This window comes from Cavia porcellus, unplaced genomic scaffold (assembly GCF_034190915.1).
Source record: "Cavia porcellus strain 051 isolate PalLab524CR breed Dunkin Hartley unplaced genomic scaffold, mCavPor4.1 scaffold_3, whole genome shotgun sequence".
Lineage (NCBI taxonomy): Eukaryota > Metazoa > Chordata > Mammalia > Rodentia > Caviidae > Cavia > Cavia porcellus.
This window is the reverse complement of record NW_026947486.1, coordinates 67,367,586-67,384,629: the sequence shown is the minus strand read 5'-3', so window position 1 is coordinate 67,384,629 and position 17,044 is coordinate 67,367,586. Positions and strand designations below refer to the sequence as shown.

Sequence of the window (17,044 nt, the reverse complement as noted above, 5' to 3'; positions counted from 1 at the left end):
CCACTCCCAGCTCCCCCAGCCCCTCCTCTGGAGGCGCGTTTACTTGTTTTCTCCCCTAGCAGGAAGGACCGGAGAAACCTGAGCAAGCAAGGCAATGGGTGGGTGGGGTTCGGGTTACTACAGTACCTACCAGCTGATTCCAGCAGCCTTTTCTCCAGCGCCCTGTCATTTTGAACCGAGACACACCGAGAGGAGCCTTGGCGGAAGCGCGCGCGCAAGCGCGCGCGCGCGCGTATCTGTGTGTGTGTGTGTGTGTGTGTAGTGCAAACGAGACCGAAAAACAGAGACAGAAACTGAGAAGAGACAAGAGAAAGAAAAGAGAGAGGGAAAAAAAGAGAAAGACCAGGGGCGAGTGAGAGCCCACAATAAATATAAAATGCAGAACACTATGATCAAAGTCTTCTCCCATCACCAGCACCCTTAGCCTCACAAAACCCCAAGTTGTAGGAAAAGGCTTTTGCACAAGCCGGGTCCTCCGCAAAGATCCTCTAGGTAAAGTTAAATACAGAGTAAAACAAAAATAGTGGAGAAGACACAAAAGGGTAGACAACTGAAGGAAATCTAACCTTTTTTTTTTCTTTTTACAAAGAGAGTGCTTGTGTTTTATTGGCCTTGGGCGAAAGTTATACAGATGGATTAAAGCCACCAAATGGGGTGGGGGTATTTTGCACCTTTAAATCCTTGACAGGCAAAACAAGAGGCTCATTACAAGAGAACAATAGAGCAAGTGCTAGTTATTCATCTTATCCCTAGTGATTGGTAAATTTGGAACCCAAGAGCCTATCATTGGTCTGAAGTCAACCTGTCTGCTCACCTCATTGGCTCAGAGGCTCCACCTGCAAGATGGATAGGAAAGGAAAAGAAGGATCAGGAAGTCCCTGGGGAAACTAGTTCTAACTTGTAGCAAAAGGGAAAAAGAAGCCAGAAAATAGGTGGAAACAATGCCTTCACACAGGCCTCCTATTTTTCTCTCAAGTCCAGAAAAACTAAGGTAACTCTGAGTCTATACTGTCAGGGAACCTATAGCAATCAGCTAACTCTCCTTTAACATTCTGAGAGAGTACTGAGGCACATAAGACAAAAATCACAACCTGGTTACCTTGAGGAAAGTCTAGCCCTCTGAGAAGTAAAAGTTAATGATTCACACCCAAAGCAAGGAAACAAAAGGAAAAATATGACTACATAAAAAATTTTAAAATAACTGCATAGCAAAAGACATAATCAACAGAGTGCAAATGCATCCTGTACAATGAGAAAATATTTGCAACAAAACCTCTATTTAAAAAAAGGAAAATAGACATTTATCCAAAGGTGAGGAAAAGGGCAACAAGCACCTAAGATACCCAACATCAGTAATCATCAGGAAAATGTAAATCAAGTCCACAATGAGATGTCATCTCACCCCTATTAGGAAGGCCACTATAGAAACAAACAACGAGAACAACAACAAAAATTCAAGTTTGTGTGTGGAGGGTGGTATGCTTTCCGTTAAGATTGAGGCAGCAGAATCATCAGTTCAAGGCCAACCTAGGCAGCTTATAAGATTCTGTCTCAAAATAAAAACATTTAAAAGCCATCTGTGTCTGTCAATTGATTAACAGATAAAGAAAATATGGTATATACATACGATGGAATATAGTTCAGTCTTTAAAACCAGGGTAGCTGGGTTGTGATTTTTGCCTTGTTCCCACTGTGTGCTCTCTTACATTGTTCAACTGGGGAGTTGGATGATTGCTATTGGTTCTGATAGGAAATCCTATCATAGGTTACAGTACGGATGAACCTTGAGAACATTATACTAAGTGAAGTCAGTCACAAAAAGACAAATACGGGTGATTCTACTCATATAATATCTAAAATAGTCAAACTCATACAAAGTACAAACAGAAAGTTGCCAAGAGCTGGGGGAGGAGAAGCTGGGGTTAGGTGAGTGACTTGTGTAAAACCAGAACCAGGTCCATAAAGATACCTAAGATGCTGATTAAACTGGAAGTGAAGCATAAGAGGCAGAGTATGCTTTCTTGTCCTTGTGATCCACTAATCTGAATCCACTAAAATTCAATCCCTAGTATTGATAGAGATAGAGATAGAGACAGAGACTGAGAGTGAGAGTGAGAGTGAGAGTGAGAGTGAGAGACAGACAGACAGAGAGACAGAGACAGTGTGTGTTTCAGAGGTTTTAGCTAGTGGTGAGACAGACATCCTAAAGCTGTGATGGCAAATGTTTGACAGATGAGTGCCCAAACTGCAACCCAGAATCCACTTACTTATTGCAAAGCATCAGCATTACAATTAAATCTGAATACTGAAGTTTTAGTTTAGAAAAAACAAACTCATACATTAATATCTTTTGTCTTAAACGAAAAACAACACATATGTTATAGATTCACAACTACTGTCCTAGAGGAAAGCAAGTGCGACAGAACAAAGCTGCTTCCCTTAAGGCCATGTGAAAGCAGACACAGAGAGGTGCTGGGGTCTAGTATAGGTTTCAAGGGCACATCCTCAGTGTTGCACTCCCTCCAAGTAAGAACCACCTCTTAAATTCTCCACCACTTTCCAATACCCCTTTAACTTTGAGTACATTGGTAGGTTCCTCCATTCACGAGGTCAGAACTTGCATGACCCAGTCATTTTCCCCAAACCTCATATGTCAACACTGTTTCATTGGGGCCCAGGCTTCAACACATGAGCATTTGGGTGACATTTCATAACCAAATCATAACAGAGAAGCATTTAACATTGAATGTGCTGTATTATACTGTTTGACTTCTTGAAATGTTCATGAATTTCCATTCAAAAATCATTTAAAAGAGCAAGGCACATAACTATAGAAAGTACAGTGGAAGATCCACGCATTGTGGTACATACCTGTAATCCAAGCACTCTAGACGAGTGAGACAAGAGAATCTCAAATTCAAGTGCAGCTTGGGCAACAGATCAACTCAGCAATTATAGAGACCCTGTCTCAAAATTAAAAAATAAGAAGAAAATGGCAAGTGATAATAGCTCAGTGTGAAGGCCCTGGGTTCAATCCCTGATACCACGGTGGGGGGGGGGGAGTAAAGAATTGATGTTACCAGTGGCCAAGAGGAGGGGAAAATGAACAATTATTACTTAAAATGTAGAGTTTCTGTCTGGGATGATGAAATTCTGGAAATAGCATACCACACAATCTTATGAATGAATTTAATGCCACTGAGACATACACTGATATGTAGTTAGAACAGTAAGTTGTATGTTATGTGTATTTTACGATAAAACAAACTAAAAAAAAAAAGAGGTAGACTCAGCAAGTACATATTATTTTATTTGTGTAAGAAAAGGGATGGATGCCTATGCCAGTAAATGCAAGGCAAGTAGCTTGGGAGTACCCTGAAAACAGTGTGAGCCTAGAACTAAGAGGATCTTTTGGGTTTAATTCTATTTATTCCATAACTGGATAGTCTGCAAAGAGAATGTCTTTGTTAGATAACAACAAAATTTTATGTCTGAAAAAAAAGTTGAACCCAAAATTGAGTAAGAAGTCAATTGATCCCTGAGAATTCTTCAATCTTACTTGGCATAATCCCCACAGAAAGCTGGGGAATTTCCTAAAATGTGAAAAACTGACCACTTACATCAGGTACATACTGAGAAAGAGCCAGCTATCTCTTAGAAGAACCGACAGTAAAGGAGATTTGCTTTTAATGGCTTTATTCATCCTTTAGCAAGTGTCTGATTCTTGACTTTTTAGGAATCTCTCCTCCACCTGGGCTTCCAATGCTTTTGAAGTAGTTCTTGATTCTACACAGAGCTCCCCAGCTCCATCTTCCCTTCTTAGACAGCAACCCACATTCTGGATGTTTCTTTCCCTCCTCAAAACTTAACCATATGAGGGTCCCTTTCACAAAGAATCTTGCTAAGTGATTAGAGAATTGAATCAACTAATTTGAGATGAATGTTAATAGCTTCATTTGTCTATTAGTAGATAATATTTTAATTTTAATAGAGGGTTTCAATGTATTAATTCAAAGGAATGACTAATATCTTTTGTGGGTATGGAAGGGAGATGGGGTGATTTTGCTAATCACATTGCATAAGCAGCTGATCTGAAAATAACCTCACTTTTAGTGGTTATGTGCAAAACACTCACTGTAACTTTAATAAAATGAATATTTTATACCTGGCAGGAGATGCAAAATTGGCTAGAAGCATGTGATGAAATTATTTGTTTATAATTATTTAATGGTTACCTTTGAATATAACATATGTTGATCCCATTAGCCAAATAAACCTAGCCCATAAAAGAAAAAATATTTGACAGATTTAGTTTAAGGTGTTTAATTGAATTAATCTGCAGCAGACTTACCACAACACAGGCCCACAGTATCAAAAGGACAGCACATGGGCTATTTTTTGTAGTTAAGAATGTAGGAGGGAAGGAATGGCTCCAAATACTTTCTACAGAGAGAAGCACAGAGCCCAGTCTGTTCCAGAAGGAAAAAAAATCACAGAATGGTGATTTTGTTGTGCAAGAGAAACATTGCTTCTGCAGAAGGGAACCTTCATACTGCTCTCAAAAGAAGTAGCTAGTTGTCTGAAATCCAGAGGTTGACCAAAGCCTTTTCTAGCCAGGCACTCTTAACAGGATAGTGAGAAGAAAAGCACTTTTGGCATGGACTCATCAATAGGCCGCTGTTCTAAACCACTACTTGTGAATGGGCCCTGTAGGCTACTTAGGAGAGAGTGGTTCAAAATAAATATGCTCCCAATATGGAGAAATGGCATGCCTCTGGTAGTTTTTTATTTTCTTTTAAGTTGTAGTCTGTCATTGCTTTTATCAATTTTTAACTTTTCTAAGTTGGGGTGGTTACAACAAGCATGTGTATTTGACATCCATGGTACAGTAGAAATATTTTCTTAGAGTTTTAATGTGTCTTCAGGCCCGATGCATTCCTAACTGACAGCATCTTGTCACTTAGGGTCTGCCTTCTACCACACCACATTTTTCTGGTTTTCCTCTCGTATCACTGTTGGTTCTTAGAGTTTGGTTGCTTCCTCCTCCAGGACTTTTTTTTTTAACATCTGAAGAGTTGGAAGAGCCCAGGGCTCAAGCCTTGGCTCCATTTGCCATGATATTCACTCCTGAGGTGACCTGCTCTCATCCCATAATTTAAAATACAAACTGTATGTTGATGAACCTCACTTTTATCTCTCCAGCTGAGATGTCTCCCCTAGGTTCAGACTTACACATGTATACCTATTTTACATCTTCACTTGGTTGTCTTACAGGCAATGCTAACTGAATGTGACCAAAAGAGAAATGTTAGTTTCCTACTCCTTATATTAGTTAATGGCATCACCCAACTTCTAAAGCCAGACCTTGTAGGGCCATACTTGCCACTTTCCTTGCCCCAATGCCCATTATCCAATCCATAATCAAGTCATACTCTCTCCTCATTTCTACCTACAATCAGCACTATAGCCAGGGTAATATTTTCAAAATGGAAATATGAACATTTTATTCCCATATGTAAAGTCCTTTAATCTACTCTCACTGTCATTAGAGTAAAATTCAAAATTACTTATGGCTTTCTATAAGACTTGGCATCAGCCAGTCCTACCTATCTCACCAATTTCATCCTGTTCAGCTCTGATCCTTCTTCACTACAAACCATATAAACTATGCTTCTGACACTGCTGAAAACATACCGTGCTCTTAGTCACCCCAGAAACTTCATATGTCCTTTTCCTTCTGCTGGAATGTTTTTACTTCCACTGTTCACAAAGCTATCTACAGTGCTTTCCCTCAGATTTTACATTACCTTGTCAGAGAAGCCTTTCCTGACCACTCTATCTAAAGTAATATTGCATGTTTTTTCTCATATACCACCCCATTATTTTCCTCCAGGGAACCTATTACTAGTGAAAAATTTCATACATGTTTGTTATATAACCCTATGTATGCATCTGTACACGCACCTGAATATGCATTCTGTGAGAGCAAGACACTTGTCAGTCTCTATCATAAATGTTTCTCCAACGCCTACAACTTGGTGAATGGCAATAAAAACAGGAAAGTATGGTTGGTCGACAGATGACCTTTGCAACCGTGGCATAGATCTACCCCAATCTTCAGTCTGCAATGAGAATATCATATAGGAGGAGAACCTTTTGGCAGAAAGTAGTGCTTTCAAAGTAAATTCATGCTAGGAAATCAGACATATCTCTCAGAGTATCAAAAGTCTATATACCAGCAATCCTTTTTTTTTTCAAAATTTATTTGTATTTATTTCTGGGTCTCAATCCTTTTTTTAAAAAAATAAAAGTTTATTGGTACAACTTAGATACATAGAATGACCACATTCATAATAGAGGATTTGTATCTGTACATGACATATCTTGTTTCCTCTTTTTTCTATTTTTCTATTCGCATTCCCTCTTTTCAAACCCCCTTCTCCTCCCCATTCACAAAGCTCAGTTTCAATTTATCCTTTTTTCCCCATTTTTTCTTTCCCTTCCTTCCTTTCCCCTCCTCCTATTTTCCTTTTCCTTCTGAACAATTTCTTCTCCTTTCACAATATCTACTGTACATTTATGATCTTTACATTTTCAGTTTATCACACAAGAGACATAATGCAATATTTACATGTGTGCCCAACTTATTTCATTTATGATTATGGTCTCAAAGTCCATCCATTTAGATATAAATGTCTCAGTTTCATCTTTCCTTATGGATACGAGATACTCCATTATATAAAAAAAATCTTTTTATACATTCATTGATTGGTGGACATTTGAGTTGCTTCCAAGATTTAACTGCTACAACTTTGCCAGTATAAACAAGTGTAAATATATTTCTGTGGTACGATGCTTTTAATTTTTCTGAGAAGTTACCTAGAAGGAGAATAGCTGGGTAAAATGGGACTGCTAATGTAGTTTTTGAAGAATCTCCACACTGATTTCCACAGAGATTGCATCAGCCTACACTCCCGCCAATAGTGGAAAAGAGTTCCTTCTCCCCCACCACCCTGCACTCACATCAACATTTGTAATTGGTTGATTTCTTGATGTTAGCCGTTCTTTGTAAAGTGAAATGGAATCTCAGCATAGTTTTAATTTACATTTCTAGAATGACCAGTGATGTTGAACACTTTTTCATATATTTATTTTCCATTTGTACTTTTTCTGAGAAATGTCTACTCATCTCAGATAACCAGTTTTGAATTGGGTCTTTAAATTTGGGGTGTCTGACTTCTTTAATACTTGATGTGCTGCAGATACTTCCTTGTCTGAAGGATGACTGGTTAAATTTGTTTCCCACTCTGTGGGTTGCCTCTTCATTCTCTTGGTGATTTCTTGGTGTATAAAAGCTTTTTAATAGAATGAGATTCCAGTTGTTGATTCTTCATATTATTTCCAGTGTAATCAGGTTTTTGTTCCTGAAATCTTTGTGTACATCTATGTCTTCAAGTCCTTTGTTTATTCTCTTTCAGAAGAATTAGTGTTTCTTTTTTAATATTTAGCTCTTTCATCCATTTTGACTTCAGTGACTTTTACTTTAGGCATGGGTCTAGTTTTAGTTTTTAACCTAGGAAAGTCAGTTTTTCCAGTACCACTTATTAAGGAGGCAATCTTTCTTCCAGTGAATATGTTTGACTCCTTTGTTAAAGATAAGGTGAATGAGTGTGTTTGGAATGATAGGGTAATTATTTTATAAAAAAGACATACTCACTAAGAGTAAGTCAGAGTAACCGGATTTCTTTTTCTGATGATGTCACTTCTGGAGGTAACAAGTCTGAAATCAAAGCATTAACAGGATTTGGACAAAGACATAAAAGGAAAATAGTCATATGAAGGTGAAAGCAGAGATTAGAATCACACTGGCACAAGCTAAGCAATAGGGAGGCTCACTCCAAACCAGAAAAGACAAAGAAAAGATTCTCCTCTAGAGTCTTCAGAGGGAGCATAATCCTCTTAACACCTTGATTCCAGACTTGTTACCTCCAGAACTGTGATACAGTGAATTTTTGTTCTTTGAAAACACACAATTTTGTAATACTTTGTTGTTGTGGAAACTATAGGAAATGACTACAGGGTGTCACAGAGCAGAGAAATCAGATTTGCTCTGTGTAAGATTCAATAGTCAGGAAGTATAGAGAAACAAATGCATTTTGTTTCTCTATAAACAATACAATGTACTCATTGTATTGAATGGAAAATTCATGCAACATTAAAGCAAACTGCTATGATGGTCAATATTTTCCTCATCACTAAAAGTGTAAGCTGGAGTTTTGTTTGGTAAAGATTATAATGATAATATCAGTAATGGTACACGTACCACCTTTATCCTGATTTCAACAAGGAAAAAACTCATGAAAACTAAGGATTTTCTAATGTTGATTCGATATTTAATTGTACCAAGGCTTTCACATTAATTTTTAGGTAAAAATAACAATACAATGCTTATAATAAGGGAGCTAGAAGAGATTAAACAGAGAACTTAAAATTTTCATTATCGCCATACTTCCAAAGCTGTTATAAAATTCAATGCAGTCCCAATCAGAATACCAGCAGCATACAGAGAAAACAATACCAAAATTCATGTACAAGCACAAGAGATCCAGAATAACAAAAGCAATTTTGGGCAACAAGAGCAAAGTAAGAGGCATTATAAACTGACTTAAAGCTATACTGCACAGCAATGGTGATAAAAGACAGCATAGTATGGAAACAAAAGCAGATATACAAATCAGTGGAACAACAACACAGAAACATCCTCAGTCACATTCAGCTATTTGATCTTCAACAAAAGGGCCAAAAGCATGCATTAGAGGAAAGAGCCTTTTCCATAGGTAGTGCTGGGGAAACTGGATAACTGGTTGCAGAAGATTGAAATTAGACCCAGATCTCTCACTATGTAGTCAATTTAAATAAAAATGAATCAAATACCTAAGCATTAAAACAGAAACGTTGAACCTACCAGCAGATAAAATAGATAAAATGCCTAAAACCCTAGGTAGAGAAAAGGATTTTCCATATAGAACTGCAATTTTCCAACAAAAAACAACAAGAATCAATAAATGGGATTACATCAAATTGAAAAGTTTCTGTGCAGCAAAGGGAATCAATCAGTACAGTGAACTGAAAAACCTTCAAAATGGGAAAAATTTGCCAGCTACTCCTCAGACAGATGACTAATATCTAGATTACATAACGAACTAAAAAAATAAGACCACCTAAAATAAAAGACCCAGTCAAGAAATGGGCATGTGAAATGAACATACACTTCACAGAGGAAGAAGTACAAATAGCCAATAAATATAGGAAAAAATGTTCAAAATCTCTAGCCAGCAGAGAAATGCAAATTAAAACAATGTTAAAATTCTAGCTTACTCCAGAAAGAATGGCAATCATGGAGAAATAAAACAATAACAAATGCTCATGAGATTGTGGTGGAAAAGGAACCCTCCTACATTGTTGGTGGAAATGTAAACTAGTACAACCATTATGGAAATCAGTATGGAGGTTTCTCAACTAAAATTAGAAATTCCATATGCCTCAGCTAACAGCTTACCACTTCTAGGTGTCTTTCTCAAAGAGTTTAAGACATCATACTACAGTGATACAAGCATACCAATATAAATAGCAGCGCATTTCATAATAGCTAAATCCTAGGAGTAGTCTATATAACCAATTAACAAAGGGCTGGGTAAAGAAAATATTGTATTTCTGTATAATGAAATACTACTTGGCTATAAAGAATGACAAATTTGAGATATTTGTAGGAAAATTGACTCATCTGGAAAATATAATACTGAGTGAAATAAATCAGACACAGAGGCCTAAATACTGTATGGTATCTTTCATTTGAGTAAGGCAAAGTACAAACAAAGAGATAAGTAGGACTGGTAGAAGGAGACAAGGGAATAAATCTCTTGCAAATGGGAAGGGGTCCAAGAGATTAAAGCAAGGATTGAGGGGAAAGAGAAGGGGAAATAAGTAGAATAAAGATATGCCGTGTACAGAAACTTAATATCTACAATGAAAGTAAATGTTGTATGCCATAAACATGAGCTAAGGTTAACAATACCTATGAGAATATAAATGGGAAAGGGGGGATCAAAGGAGGTGGGAGGAAGAAGGAGGGAAGAAGGGGATTTTAAAAAAGAAAACAAGTTGTACTACGTACATGTACCTATTCCTCAAGACGATTACAAAATACATGTACTGCAAATATGTACTAATAAAACAAATACACACTGCAGTCCTCATGGAAGAAATTATATATAAGTATGTAGGATTTGCTTTAAAATATCTCAGGGGAACAAAAGATAGGTTAGGGTACGGATAAAATAACATTGGCCACATGTTGATAATTGTTGAAACTGAATTATAGATACATGAAGGTTCATTTATACTATCTTCTTTACTTTGCTGTGTTATTTTTGCATATAGTTAAATATTTAAAATTAAATTTAAAAATTTAAATTTAATTAGTTAAAATTTTAATTAGTTAAAATTTAAATTTAAAAAGTTAAATTTAATTTACTTGCTGCCATGTAGTGAACACTTATAATGTGCCAAGTACCATGGCAAATGCTCATAAAGTATTAACTTAATCATAGCATGTAAAATGAACAAATTAAAAAGATATCTATGTATGTATCGGATGACTCAGAATTGTAAAACTATTTCCTTCTGATTAGTGTGCATAATCAAGAGGAAGAGAGTTCAATTTGTTTGGATTGCTAGAATTTTCTAAAAGACTTGTCTCTGTGTTGATTTGCATACTTTAAAAAAAATCTCTAAGCTGAGCACAGTGGTCCACACCTGTAGTCTCAGAATTCTGGGAGGCCAAAGCAAAAGGATCAAAGTCTGAGCCCAGCCTCAGCAATTTAGCAACTTAGAGAGACCCTGTGTTAACATAAAAATTACAAAAATGGCTGGAGATGTAGCTCACTACTAATGCTCTGAGTTTAATCCCCAGTACTTCAACAGCAAAAATTCTCCCCAATGGGTCTATTATATCTCTTTTGGAAATTTTAGAAATAAGCAAACTGAGGATGAGATGAGAGAAGTAAAGGTTGCACATCCACTGATTAGTAGAAGGATGATTTGAATCCAGGTTACTCTGATTTTCTATTGTGTTTTTACTGCCCTTGCTATTAAAATGAAGTCCAAGGAATAACAGCATTGTATCACAGGAGTTTTCCAGAAATATAGACTTTCAGGGTGACTAGATCAGATTGACCATTGTAAAAATTTACTGTTCATCTGAGTTTATGGAGGAATACTAACATAAAATAATACTGTATTGTTCCTCTGGGATGGGTACTGAGAATCTATATTATAGGCTCTATCAGATGAGTTACTAGGATTAAGAATCACTGGAAAATGAGACCTATAAAATTATTTTCCAAATCTTAGACTCTTTAATTTCCAATAAATCTGTAGGAAAAAATGAAGTCAACTGTGTCCACCTGTCCACAAACAATAAAACAATATGCAAGCCAGTGACTACAAAGCAACTTGATTGGTTTTCATTGGTCCCTTATACAGATAAATATCATTGTTCTAGAGTTTAATTTTTCAATACAAACTGTCTCTTCCCTCAAAAAGGCTACAGTCTAGTAGGAGAAAGACAAGTAAACAGGCAATCTGAAAACTTTGATAAAGAACTGAAATGTAATAAATAAAAGCTGCAATATAGCATGTAAAATGGAGTGGTAGGAGGCAGTGGAAGTGGCAAGAGGGTAATCAGGGAAAGACAAATTTTGAAAAGAAAGTAAAATTTATACAGGAGAAAAGATTTACAGAAAAATACAACAACAACTCAAGGGCCAAAGAGGATTTAGTAGCTTCAGCTAAGTGATAATATTCTGGGCACATAGGTGGACTGCAGTAGAATAAAGGGAAGGTAATGAAGTAGTCAGAGGATAGATCCCCAAAGGTTCTTTATTGACATTTTTAGTATGGCCATTATTCAGAAACTTTGAATGGTCTCAACCAGGGAAATGGCATGAGAAAATTTACTTTTAAGAAAAATTACTAGGCAAAATGCAGCTTCTCTGAGACATGGAATTGAGACACATGCGGGGAAATGCCTTGGTGGAGAGAAGTGGGGGTGGGGCGGAGAGAGAGAGAGAGAAGAAGAAGAAGAGAAAGGAGGAAGGAAGGAAGGAAGGAAGGAAGGAAGGAAGGAAGGAAGGAAGGAAGGAAGGAGAGAAAGAAAGAAAGAAAGAAAGAAAGAAAGAAAGAAAGAAAGAAAGAAAGAAAGAAAGAAAGAAAGAAAGAAAAAGAAAGAAAGAAAGAAAGGGAAACGAAGGAAGGAAAGGGATCTCCAGGAAACAGGAGGATACTGATAGGAAAACTAGAAGCTACAGAGAAGCTGCAGAAACAGAACATAATGCAGAGAAAAGAACAAAGAGTCTGAAAAGCTCATTCAGGCTTACAGGGAGGGAGACCTGTCTCTGTTGACACAAGGAAACCCTGGAGAAGGTGAGGGGAGCCAGAGAGAAACAACAGATGGGCCTGGCAGCACTAGCCCCAAGAAAAGGTCACAGCTATTGTAAGCTGCAAAAACAGTGTGGGGTTTTACTCCAAAAGTAACTCCTTCTGCAAGTCAGGTTAAAGTTGGTGAAGAAATATAGTGCAGCACCCATAATATGTGAGAAGGTATAATTGGGAGTCATTTTGGGAAAGTGTTAATTGTTTAAGATGGAGCCACAAAACAACTACAGAATATATGCCAGCATTTCCGGTACCACCATATTGCAGTGACTAGGTAGGAGGCAATCACAAGAGATACCTGCAGAGAGTATGAAGGCTAGACATGGATCCCCCTAAGAAGTTTAAACTCACACCAAGAAGAGAATAAGATCCCCATCTTCCATAGTAAGAGGTCAGGTTGGTCATATGTGAGTTTCAAAGAGAGCTGGGCTAAAACTGTTGGATTAAGTGCAAGCAGTCTGCTTGAATCGCTGCCTAAATGCAGCATGTAACTCACTGGTCTGTGCTTCCCCCATCTACCAATGTGACCAAGGACACATCTAGGCTTAGGTGGTTGCAGCAATCTGTAGTATATGGGTGGAAGTGCCTATGGGGCAGGAAAAGGGATAGCTCACAAATTCAAAGCCTCTAAAGTCACCCACAGAAAGCTGTGGCTTGGAATGAACAAAGGAACATAGAAAGAGGGAACTGTGGAGTGACCACAGCTTTAGGGAAGATGTCATTGTATGGTCAAACCAGTAGGAAAAGCTAGGCAGGAGCCAATATTTACATGCAAAGCCATGAGTCTGGAAACAAAATGGGCTTTAGAAAGTGATTCACTATTCCTCCCTCATATCTGTTGGATTCTACTATTGTACACCTTGGAAAGAAACCATTCATTAAAAAACACAGAAGCCATTTGGAGAATTTCTTTTTTCCTTTGTTGCTTTTTTATTTTCCTTTCTTTTTGGTGAGGGGAAGAATTGTGGAGAATTTTCCTTTTTTCTTTGCTTTCCTTTTTTCTCTCATTTTCTTTGTTTTACCTTTTCTTCTTTGCTCTGTTTTTCCTCTTTCTTTTGTTTTTTTTCTTTTCTAGTATTTCATCTACTTCTATTAATTTTATTTGACTACTTAATAAGAATCTTTATCTCACTTTTCTCTCCTCCTTCTCAACTTTTCATTTATAAAGTTTTACTTCTTCCATCCTATCATATATCACCTACTCCATAAATACTAGCATTATTATTAAGTTAAATAATTTGTTAGGTATTTAGTTGATTTTGTGCTATAATCATTGAACACTTTTCGATTCTTACTGCTTGTATAGTTGTTGCCACTTAGTATACAATTACCATATGTCAATATTTGGTTTGTCTTTGTGTCTAAATTGTAATTTATTTTATTCATGAGGGTGGTAGCTTCTAGTGGTTCTAATGGTGTATCAATATCCAGTTTACCTTTGACTCTGTCATTACTGCTGATTTTGTTACTATTGCCAGGATGGAATAGTTGTTACTATTAGTTAATTTTTAATGTATAGCAGTGTCTGGTTTGTTTTGTGTCATTAACAATACTGTAGTTCATTTCCAGAGAACAGGGTGCTGGGTCAATTACACCGAACTCTACCCTCCAAAACTAATGGAAGTGGTTGAATCTTGAGACAGAGGAAAAAGGCCTATAGTTAGCCATGCCCAGTGTACACCACTGAAAAGCAGATACTAACTTAAAGAGTTCTCATACTAGTAACAAAGCCTTTCATATACAATGGACCTGAAATCCTTAGCAAAAGGGGAAGAAACACTAAAATCATGAGAAGGCAAGGCAAAAAATCCCTCCAACTTCCCCAAAGTTGATCCATGGACCATTGAGGGAGATAAAATCAAATGCCAAAACAACTGAATTATATGAAATGCTTAAAAAGTAGACAAAAAACAAATAATGTTATCTCAGAGTTCAAATATGACATAAGTAAATACATAATGGGCTTAAAAAACAGCAGTGAGCTTACAGAAAATACTAATGATAAACTTGCTGAGTTAAATAAAAAGACATAAAATACGAATAACTAGAATTAGAGTCCATGAAAAGGTACCAAACAAATTCAGGAGATTAAAAAAAAAAAACTCTACTGAAACTATGGGTAGTAAAAGTGACCAATTTGAGAAAAGAATGTCAAAACTAGAAATATGGCTAATGTTAACAACCATATGATGTACCACAAGGTATATCTCTATGCCTTAAAAAGAATAAGAGAACATGAAAAGTGGACACAATGGCTGCTAGATGACACAAAAGAGACTAATCTAAGATTAACTAGAATTGGTGAAACATCATAATACAATACAGATATCATACAAAATCTGTTTGCAAAAATAATAACATAAATGTTTCAAATATGAGGAAACAAATTAACAAATCAATAAATGAGACATATAGAACCCAAGAAAGCTACAGTCAGTAAAGAACTTCTCCAATTACACGTCATAGTCAAAATCCCAGAAATCCAACACAGTACAAAACTTTAAAAACTGTTAGAGAAAACTAAGAAGAAGGAAAAAATGGCAGCTTTCTAGGAAGTTGGATAGAGAACCTCTCCTGGGAAAACAGCCCAGATGCTAAAATCTGACAACATGGAGAGGGCCAGACAATTGGAGAACGATTCTCACTAACCCAGGAGGAAACAGAAAGAAAAATAACATTAGGAAGAAGAAGGAAAAGTGTGGGTGGAGGGCTGAAGCCCAACACGCTCACTGAGACCCTTTCTATGCTGTGCTGGGTGCTCCATGTAGATGAACAATTCAAGGTCATGCTGAAGCTATGGCTGCCAATAACGGGAGTTGGTGAGTCCCGGGTCCTTGGCGGGAGGACGCAGCACAGTGTGGAGTAGAGCCAAGGCAGAGAGCCTTATTGGCTCTCAGTGAGTGCTGGAAATTGGGTCCCCCACAGTGTGGGAGGCCAACTGGAAGACATCTTGGAGTAGGGCAGAGCCCAGCGCTGCAGTGGCATAAGTCAACTGCCCCCGGCCCAGAGAGGACTGGTGGGAGCAGCTTGGGCTGAACCACGCCACTGGGAGGGAATCAATAGCCAGGGACAAAATTGTTCCAACCCTATGATGTCCACCACAGCACAGAGTAAAGTGCTGAAGGCAGTCGCAGGTTGACTGCCTCAGAGAGGAGGGGCCAACCCACAGCATCCCTGTGTGCCACCTCAGATATCAGCAAACTGGAGAGAACAACAAGCCCCCAGCCAGCACGCTTTAGAAAAACTGTAAGGAATACAGAGACGGCCTGAGACCTCCTCTCAACATCTGTCTGAAAGAAACTAGAACCATGTCAAGAGCAAAAGATAAGACAAGACCTTCAGCCACTGACCCTAGGAAAATAAGCTCAGGGGAGGTAAATACAGAAGAGAACCAGTCCAGCAATCATGCAGTGTTAACAACAACATCAGCAGACATAAAGAAATATATTCGTGACTTCGTAGATTAACTTAAAACTGAAATTATAACCCAAGTGAGACAAGAAATAAAAAGGTTAATTAAATAAATGCTAAGCCCCTCTCAGGAAGACACAGAGGGAAGAAGGGAGGAACCCAGAAAAGGAAGAGAAACCTTTGGTGAAGAATATAAACAAAATCTAGAATACATGAAACAGATCCAAAGAGACTATCAGGAAACTAAAAACTCCATTGAAAGCTGCAGAAACAAAAGTTAGCCTTTCGAAACTTGAAGAGAGATTTACAATGTGTGATTGTGAAAGAAAAGATCTATTAAAAATAACAAGGAACTAAGAAATAACAATTCAAAGGCTAGAAGATGACAAGAGGATCTATAACATAAGAATAAAAAACGTAAGCAAAGAAGCAGGAATAACCACAAATGAATTACAAAGACTATTCACAAAAATAATTAAGGAAAACTTCCCAAGCATAGCAAAAAGAAATGATATCCAGATAAATGAGGCATACAGAACTCCAGCCAACTACAACCAAAACATATCTACACCCAGACATATAATAATCAAGATTCCAGAAATCCACCACAAGAACAGATTAAAAGCAGCCACAGAAAAGAAGCAGATCACCTACAAAAGACAAATCATCAAAATAACAACAGACTTATCAACACAAACTATTAAATCGAGAAGAGTCTGGGGGAAATATTCCAAGCCCTGAAAGAAAATAACCTCCAACCAAGATTAATGTACCCTGAAAATCTCTCTCTCAAAATTAATGGAGAAACAAGATGTTTCCAAGACAAAGAGGAACTGTGGGAGTTCATGGCCACCAACCCAACCCTACAGAAAATACTGAAGGATATTCTAGAGAGAGAAAGAGAAAAAAAATACCAGGATTCCAGCAATAGTGGCAGAGAGGCCTCAATGAACAAGGAGGATAGTGGAATGAAGGAGAAAAATGGACAAATAATAGCAGAAAAATAGAATAGTAGAGTTGAGGCAGAGAAGGTGGGCTATAATTTTTAACATAGATAGCCTAGATACACTAACAAAAAGAAACACATGCAGAGTAGATTAGGAGGCGGGATCCATCGAGATGCTCTGAATAGCAAATA

General features: G+C 37.4%; 1 protein-coding gene across 2 annotated transcripts in view; it reads right to left on the bottom strand.

The window, feature by feature from the left end:
- The window catches only part of Mid2 (midline 2), a 91,731-nt gene extending 91,456 nt beyond the window's left edge, over positions 1–275 (bottom strand). For both annotated transcript variants that reach the window (XM_005002708.4, XM_005002709.4), the window contains exon 1: positions 131–275. The gene's annotated coding sequence lies outside the window, so the exon portion shown is untranslated. The remainder of the gene's footprint in view (positions 1–130) is intronic.
- Between the last annotated feature and the right edge of the window lie 16,769 nt (positions 276–17,044).